The sequence below is a fragment of the Meriones unguiculatus genome, chromosome 11 (assembly GCF_030254825.1).
Source record: "Meriones unguiculatus strain TT.TT164.6M chromosome 11, Bangor_MerUng_6.1, whole genome shotgun sequence".
NCBI lineage: Eukaryota > Metazoa > Chordata > Mammalia > Rodentia > Muridae > Meriones > Meriones unguiculatus.
In genome coordinates, this window is record NC_083359.1 from 8,738,843 (window position 1) to 8,747,864 (window position 9,022).

The window sequence follows — 9,022 nt, forward strand, 5'->3', positions numbered from 1 at the left end:
AATACTCAATATCTTCTCTACTGTGTTTCATTTCACTAACCCATCCTTTCCTTCTCATTCTCACTCTACCCCTTTTTACTCCTTCCTACAATCCTCTTTTACTTCCATTCTTAAATACTGATATCCCTGGCTCAAAAAAAGAAGAAGAAGAAGAAGAAGAAGAAGAAGAAGAAAGGAAGGAAGAAAGAGAGAAAGAAGGAAAGAAAAAGAAAAAAGAGAAAGAAAAAAGAAAAAAGAAAGAAGGAAGGAAGGAAGGAAGGAAGGAAGGAAAAAGAAAGAGACAGAAAGAACCAGAAACTATATTTTTGGCAACTATGACCCTCGTTTTCCTGTCTGCAAACCTTTTGATGGACACAAGACTGCAGCATTTCCTCCCGCAACTAACACTGGGACTCCTGTCAACCCCATGGCGGCTACTGCTGTCAATTTTCCTGAAAAACATAAATCCAAATGGATTCACCAGAAAGACCCATAAAATCAAATAGGAAAGGGGGGAAACTACAAACTGGAAGATCATACTCTCCAACGGTTGTGCGAAACACAACAAAGAAACGAGAACCATGAGACTCAGCAAGGGCTCTCTTTGGGGAGATTAGGAACTTTTAGGATGTGGAGCCATGCTGGCTGACATACCTCACTGGAGGTGGCCTCTGAGAGTTTACAGTCTTGGCCCTTGCTTCCTCTTCACCCTCTTGGATTTTTGTGTAACGCAAAATCTAAGCAGCCAGCTTCCTACACTAGCTGCTGCCTGCCATACTTTTCTCACCATTATAGAATCCCTCTCTGGAAACACAAGCCAGAGTAAGTTCTTCCACAAAGTTGCTTTTAGTCGTGGTATTTTATCACAGCAGCTGCCGTCATGAGATCGTCTCTTTGGCCAACTCCTACTGGGCTCATCTACCTCTGGACTTAGGTTTTACCCAAACATTTTTATGAGTCCTAGAAATTCTCCTTTTAAACCCATGCAGGGTGTGTCCTTTAAACTTTTAGCTGCTGCCTTTACTGCTCTGCCCAGTGTTTTTTTTTTTTAATCTCTAAGGCACTCAAGGGTTAACATTACATAAAGAAACATTCTTATAGTGAGTTGGCAAGCTCTCTGCAGGCTCACTATAGGCCCAAGTGTCAGTTGACCTTGGGCAGCTAAAGATAAAAAAAAAAAAAATTAGCAAGATCCAATGCGAGATGAAAATATCCCACCACTTTTAACAGTTGTTCTGCCAAAAGAGCGATCTACGGCACAGTTGGTAGATATGTTACCTCACTGGGCCCTCTGTAATCCAGAGATATTTTCCTTTTCTCCATCTGGCTTCATCCCTGTAAGCTCTTGTTTCTATGGGCTCATGAGATGGTCTCTGTGTAGCCTAAGAGCTACACTCTAACCTGCTGTGCCTGCTGCTGGATCCAGCTTCTTGGTTCTGGGGGGCTTCACGCTGGCACTGTGGCTCTCACCTTTCTGTTGCCCACACCTGGCCGCAGAAAGTGTCCCAGGACAGCCAAACAGTCCCCACCCCACCCCCAGCACCCACCCGTAAGACAGGATTAGCCACTTTTTAACCTGTATGGATTTAATAGTTGTGTCCTCTGTGGACTTCTCGGGTTTTAAAACCTCCAGAAGATCACAAGCACATCACTCAGCTTTCTGGCTTTTCTCTAGGAATTCCAAGGTGACACAAATCTTGCTACATTTGCCATCAAGTAACCCAGACAGGCCCCTTTCTCTGTTTTAACCCTTCCCTTTCCTCTAAATTGTTTTATGGCTTTTAGCAGTCAGTCGAGGTCACTTAGACCCACCGAGGCCAACCCTGCGACATAAAGATCATACCCCACACGGCTTAGCGCAGCCAGTAAAGCTGCACACTGCGTCCAAGGTCCCTGATGCATCACCCTCTTAAATCCCTGGCAAACACAGCCACAGTTCTTCTATGTGTACATATGCTGTTTTCCTGTTTGTTGCAGGGCTGTCTCTTCCCCAGTGTGTATCTTTGGCATATAGATATGATCTATCATGTAGAAAGGCCCATAGGCTACGAAAAAAAAATGTGTATTCTGAGGTATTTTGATGGAATGTTCTATAGATACCTGTTGGGTTTAGTGGACCTATGATGTCACTGAATCCCAATGTTTCTCTTTTCTCCATCTGGGAAGTTTATCGGTTTATGATAGTGGGGTTTGTAGTCACCTGTTTCTCTTGTTCCCGGGTTAATCTGTGACTTTACATCTGGTAGTATCTATTTTATGAAACTGGGTGCAGCTGTGTTTGTGGAATATAGGTTTAGAATAGTAGTGTCCTCTTGATGAATTGCCCTTAGTATGAAGTGATCTTTATCTTGTCTCACTAATTTTTGTTTGAAGTCGGTTTTGACAGATATCAGAACAGTTGCTCCCTCTTATTTCCCAGTTCTGTGTCTGGAATACCTTTTCCCATCCTTCCACTCTGAAGTGGTAGTTCTCTTTTATGGCAAGTACATTTATTAGAAGCAACAAATGCGTGGATCCTTCGGCGCAGTCTCCAGTCTGTGTCATTTATTAAAAGCCCTGACCTTAGCCCACCTGAATGTCCCCAGGTGGCGTGAGAATGTTTTTGCTTTAATCCCAGGTGTAGGGACGTGGGGCTGCTTTGTACTGTCCACAGCAGCTGACTGTGATTTGCCTTGTGCTCTAGCAGGGGTGTGGTTTTGCCAGCTGCAGATAGTTTCTGCAATTGTGACAGCTGGAATTCTGGGAACTTTTCAGAAAGTATGTAAATATTAAGGCCCTGAGAGTTAGGGCAGGTTGTTGTTGATCATGGGGGGGGGGGGGTTTGAAGTTTGTTAGTAGTCATGCTCAAAGAATAAACAAGAAAGAAATTAGATTCAAAGATACCTCTTTCTCTCCCCCTGTATCCTTCCTTTTCTCCTATCTAGTGATAGGGGGTGAAACCAGCAGGGCGTTGGATAAAGGGTGGGAAAAAGAAGAACCCACAAAGTAACAAAGTCAGCTACAGTGGTGGGACTGTTTAAGAAGGACCAGGATAACTAGAACTACACAGAGAAACCCTGTCTTGAAAAAAAAAAAAAAAGACTAGGAAGTATGGCCTTGTTGGAAGAGGTGTGTCACTGATGGTAGGCTTTGATGTTTCTAAAGCCAATCTCCAATCTCTCTCTGTGTCTCTGTCTCTCTCTGTGTGTCTCTGTCTCTCTCTCCAATGCTTGTGGATTGAGACATAATCTCTCTGCTATTGCTCCAGTGCTATGCCTGCCTGCTGCTCTTCTCCCAACCATGATGGACATGGACTCACCCTCTGAAACTATAAGCCCCAATAAACTGTTCTATAAGTTCCATTGGTCAGATGATGGTCTCTTAGCACAGCAATAGAAAAGTAACTAAGATATCATCAGAGGGGAAAGCATGGTAGCAGGAACGGCCTGAAAGCTCACATCTCAAACCCAAAACAGGAAGCAGAGAGAGTAAATGGAGAATGGTATATGGCTTTTGCAACCTCAAATCCTTCCTGCAGTGATACACTTCCAAAAGGCCACACCTGCTTTATTTCCCCAAACCAAAGTCTAACACGCTGATAAATCCAATGTCAAACCTCAGCATAAAATAAACAGTGGAGTTCTCATAAGTTATTCATCTACTCTTAGTAACAGTTCCAAACACTGATTTAAGAAAAAACAAAACATGTGTCTCACCAAAGCTTATTTTAAAATGTTTGGGTTTTGCTCAAGGTGGTCAGGGAGATTAAAAGGGAAAAAAAATTCCCCTTACCTTCCAAAGTCAACTAGGTCCAAATGAACTGTGGCCATCCTCAACATGTCCCTTGTGTCTGCTGGGTCACCTGTTCAGAAAGCTATAGAAAATCCACTAGGTGAATTCCAGGCAGTACACAGCCAAATAAATAAATAAATAAGGAGGGTCAACACACAGGGGGAAAAAAAGTCCTTCAAGCCTCCAAGCAAGGCTATGGCCAAGCAAGGCCTTTGACTTATCCTCACGCAGACGGGTCAACTGGTAAAGGGAGGGACAGAGGAGCCAGAGGATCCCAAGTCCTAGTACTCCTGACAACTAGATCCTCAACCGGCCTTGATAATAAATGTGATTAGTAAGATTGGCCACCTGCGTGGTCCAAAGAGCCCAGCAAAAACTGTATAACCAAGGATTAAAACGATGGCCTGTTTCTGTAGCATCCCATGGGACTGTGCTATTCAGACGGGAGGTTTAAATGTGAGGTGTTATTCAGGCAGCAATCTCGCCCTGATAAGGGAAATGCTGCTCAGATATGGCCGTCACGACCTGACTCAGCTCAACTCCGAGACCCTGCCGGCGACCTGCACAAACCCCGGGAACCAATGTGGAGTGTTTTCCCGACTGTGAAGTGTGCTCACTCCAAAAGATTGCTTTTCACAACTGCCACATGGCCTTCTGTGCTCTGGCCGCCCATGTTGCCAAACTCAGGGGTTCAGGGGAAATTTTTTGGGATGCCAGTGGAGAGTATTTCTTTCTTAGACTGTCAGAGGCTGAAGCCCGCTCTGTCCCCAGGAAGAATGGAATCCAGATTTCACTAGGCTCCTTCACCTCACATTATTAAACAAGATTTCTATCATCCTGACGTCGAGGAATTCTCGTTAGCCCATCGCTCAATGTTTCCCACAAAGCTGTAATAGGTTAGACCCAGTGGGTCTAACCCCCGAGTTCAAGCTGGGCCGTGAAAAACTCCTAGTTCTTGAAAGAGACCAACAGCCTCCTTCGTGGTGTACTCCTTAAGGGAGACGGTGGCGGCAAAGAGATCATCAAGCTGGCCAAGGGTTCTTGGAATGGTTTGGTTTTGTCTGTTTTGTCTATTCCTTTCCTCTAACGAGGGCAAGACTGCCCAACTCTTTTCCTAACCACACTCTAGGCAGGACTTACCCTCATAACCTTACTTCGTGTGTGTTTACAGGTGCTGCTTCCCCATCGTAGCTCACCCTAAGGCGATGTGCTAGCATCAGATGGCTTTCCCCAGCATGGCTCCCCACCAATCAGCTGAGTTCTCCCACAGCGCCTTACACCAACCCTCCTTGGAGGGGCTCTGACTGCTGCTCCTTCCTACGTTGGCTCTTTTGTCAGCTTTAAGCAGAGTGGTCTAAAAACTCCAGCAACCGTTAGGGGGGCCTCTGAAGGGGGAAATGAGAGCCCAGGAGCTGCACCTACAAGGGAGACAGCCCACTGATAAACAGCAAAGACTGCAAACTTGTGGCTTTTTCTTCACTCTCCTGACCTGACATCAAAGGCCTGGCAGGCTTCATCTTCTCCACCAGCAGCCCCTGTTCTTCCAACTGACTGGTCCAAGCCGGTCAGATAAACTCAAGGCCAGTCCTGTATGCGTTTACGTGAAGGTGTGGGCCCATCAGTTCCCCTTTCTTGGGCTAAGCTAATCAATAGAAAATGAGGGAAAAGATACCCATCCTGGGCCACAAAAAAAAAAAAAAAAAAAAAAAGGTCTAAAACCTCAACCCCTCCAAGGGAAAACAGAACTGAGTTTCCAGAGCTCCCCGTCTTACTTTGTGAAGAATCTTTCTCTCTGGCTTTGTTTCCGTGTGTGTGTGTGTGTGTGTGTGTGTGTGTGTGTGTTTTGGGGGGGTGGATTTTTACAGGTCTAACAAGCTTTGTTCAGGGTTGTTCCAACAGTCAGTAACTATGAAGCACACACCTACATCCACATACCACGAATACACATTCACAAAAACACCCGCGCATGCACATTTTAAAGTACGACACGCATACTCCCAAACGCGTAGCTAATGAAAGCTGAGTGTCTCACTGTCTGAGAAAAGTCGTAAACAAGGAAAAATGGTGTCACGCAGCGCTGCAACCAGGGCACCTAATTCCCAGATATTGTGTTATAAGCAGCACCATCCATCAGCAGGAAACGGGGTCCTCTGGAGAAATGATGCGTCCTAGGGCTGGGGCAGGGGAAACACACACGAGCTTGGAGGGGCCTGTCCTTTCCCCAGGTGGTAAGAAGCAGAGTGCCTCCCAGTCCTGAGCAAGCTGAGCAGGAGAGAGGTGAACTCCGGGAGCCATTGCTTGAGCCAAGAGGACGCCTGCAAACCAACCCAGGCAAAGCGCTCAGGAAACAAGTGACCGTAAAAGGTGCGTGCATGAGCGCACCCTTCCCTCAGGGAAGAAAGAGGCCTCAGCATTATGGGCCTGGCATCGCGGCAGGCCTTGGAACTGAACGGTCTCAAGAGTCCACTGAACTGATTTTCAGTCTGGCCTTCCAGTGTCTGCTGTTAGAGGGCCTCTCAGGACCTCAGAGTCATTGTGTCTTCCAGAGGGCCACGGTGGTGCCGTGAGGGAGAAGGAAGGCGGATCTGGTTCCCTTTTGGAAGACAACAACTTTCACACATTCTGTGGCAAATGTGCACCACCAGGGCCAAAGGGCACCAGCAAGCGTAGAGAGCTGCTTCCGGGGCCATTGCAGTGAGAGGCTTTTCTCACCCGTGCTCCAAAATGTCTATTCTTCACGTTGGTTGGTGGTTCTGAATATTAGGGTATGTCTCCTTATGGGATCAAAAAGTACCAACATATATGTAATTTCAAGAGGAAAAACGGGAGGCGGGAATCCAGTACTGGCAGTTTTCCGTTTTCCTTTGAGTGTGCAAGTCGGTGATCCGTTGAGCCAACCTCAGCAGCTCGCTCTAAGACCACGGAAAACAAACCTGCCCGACTTTCCCGAGCTGCCAGCACTTGTGCTGGAAAAATAAAATGTAAAAAAAAAAAAAAAAAGTGCTTGTTCAGCAGCCAGCAGCTGTTTGTAGCTTTTTTGTTCACTCCGCGTGGGCGAAGGGGCTACCTTATTAGATGCTAATGCGGACGCCGGTGAAGGGAGAGTAAGCTGCGCGAAAGCACAGCTGGGATGAACGCGCGAAGAAATCTCTAAGTCGCTCATGGCGAAGAAAACTTAGAATTTAGAAAAGGAAAGGATGAAAGACATCAACGGTGCGGCTGCTGGGCAGGGCGCGCCCTTCCCTTGGGGATGCGGCGGGGAGGGTGGGAGGAAAAGGAGCTGGAGAGCAAACCTCCCGGAGACTGAAGGTTTCCCTCCCGCCCGCCCTGGGACCAGGACCCGCCTCCCGCGCGGCCCCGGGGACAGCGCCAAGGTCCGGGAGGACGAAACGGTCCAGGAGGAATCCGCCAAGATGCCGGAGCCTTAGGAGATCGGAAGTAATCCCCAATCACCGACCTCGTGGCGCAATGGTAGCGCGTCTGACTCCAGATCAGAAGGTTGCGTGTTCAAATCACGTCGGGGTCAGGAATAGCTGTTTTCCCATAACTGTTCTGTGTGCTGGAAAGGCCGAAACACTGGCATTTTCAAATACACAGACTTTACCCGTGCGGATAAGGAGCTTGGCCACTGAAATGCAAAATCACCACCTCCCATTGCTATGGGAATTAAGCAAAGAGCTGGAAAAGTGCTTGTTTAAACTATTTAAACTATACAAAGATAAACAGAATGAAAGTTAAATTCTCAGAGTTTTGCTTAGTTGGCTGATTCCGGGCGTTGGGGGCTTCAATACAGGCCTTCACATTCACATTGTTTGGTTTGGTTTAGTTGTTGGTTTGGTTGGGTTTTGGTTTTTCAAGACAGGGTTTCTCCTTGGCTGTCCTGGACTTTGTGGATGAGGCTGGTCTTGAACTCACAGCGACCCTCCTGCCTCTGCCTCTGCCTCCCCCAGTGCTGGGATTAAAGACGTGCACCACCACGCCCAGCTTTGCAGTCGTTTTTAAGGGCAGGTTGGAGCAAGCAAAACTTTTTCACTCAAGTTCTTTGCTCACCCACTTCAAGCTTTGAAGGACAGCAGAGACTTAAAACCCAGGAATGGAAGGAATTAAAATTATTATAAAGGAATTTTTCCCCTCAGCTGATTTAGAAAGGTTTCCTGGCGTATTCTATCTCAGTTGTTTTCTTTCAGCCTATCTAAACTAGCAGGCTTTAAATGGATCCTAAATATTAATCTTCCTGATTAAGTAAAACAGGAAACACCTTTACATTCACCCACACCTCCTATAGTTCATGTTTAGTTCCCTGCCAAACACAAACTCTAAATTCATTAGACTCTTCAACCTTTCAGATTCTTACAGTCAATAAATCTTTTTAGCAATATAGCCTAAGAATTAATTCTGTGAAAACATTTTATTTTAAATGTCTAATGTTCAAGATTGTGAATTGTTAAAAATCTCTCCCTCCTATAGAAATAAATAAGATTTTTTAAAGGTCTGGCTGTCAGATAATATTCTATCCTTGCAATATCCTCCTTATTACAAGAGCAGATTTTTTATTTTTGCTGGGGACTTCCGAGAGAGAGAGAGAGAGAATGTGTGTGTGTGTGTGTGTGTACAGTCTTCAATTTTAAAGTTCAACTCATTTTATTTAAAATTAGCAAGGGGTTGTTTTCCCATTATACAAAGATCAAAATAATCATACATCTTATAAAAACCTAGGCAACAGTGTTTTTCTGAAAAAAGAAAAAATAGGGACAAGAGAAAGAAAACTTTCAAATTTTTTATTTGTGTGTAATGTCAGCTTCAAAACTACAGCTCTGACAAGGTTCCAAGGCCTGAGACAGGATGGTGTGTGGGAGGAAGGACATCTTGAGCTAAGCGCAGAGGGAAAGCAAGAGGGACAGGCGTACTCCTTTGACAAGCTGTCATGAGAACCACCAGGTCCTGAAGGACGTCTCCTACCTCCAGGGATGGCTGGACCTCCCGGAGGCGCCTCTCCTAAGGTTCCGCCCCCTCCAAACACACCAAAGGAGGAAGAGGGCAGTAACACTTTCTAAATGACTCACTGGTGTCTCTCAATCAGGGCAGCCTCCTTGGCGGGTGTCCACTTAGTGGTAAACCTTATGTTTCTCTGTTACAAGAAGAAAAGAAGAAAGAAGAGAAGAAGAAATAAAACAAATATGAAACTCCTTGAGTCATAAAGCAAAGATCCAACGGACCATTACTCAACTGGAGAACATGCTGGGCATAGTACGGTTGAAACGGGAGGCCCCAG

General features: G+C 45.9%; 1 non-coding gene across 1 annotated transcript; it reads left to right on the forward strand.

Annotated features, from left to right (window-relative positions):
* Positions 1–7,204: 7,204 nt before the first annotated feature.
* Trnaw-cca (transfer RNA tryptophan (anticodon CCA)) lies at positions 7,205–7,276 on the forward strand. Its single transcript has one exon. It is a non-coding gene; the product is annotated as a tRNA-Trp (tRNA).
* The last annotated feature ends 1,746 nt before the right edge of the window (positions 7,277–9,022 follow it).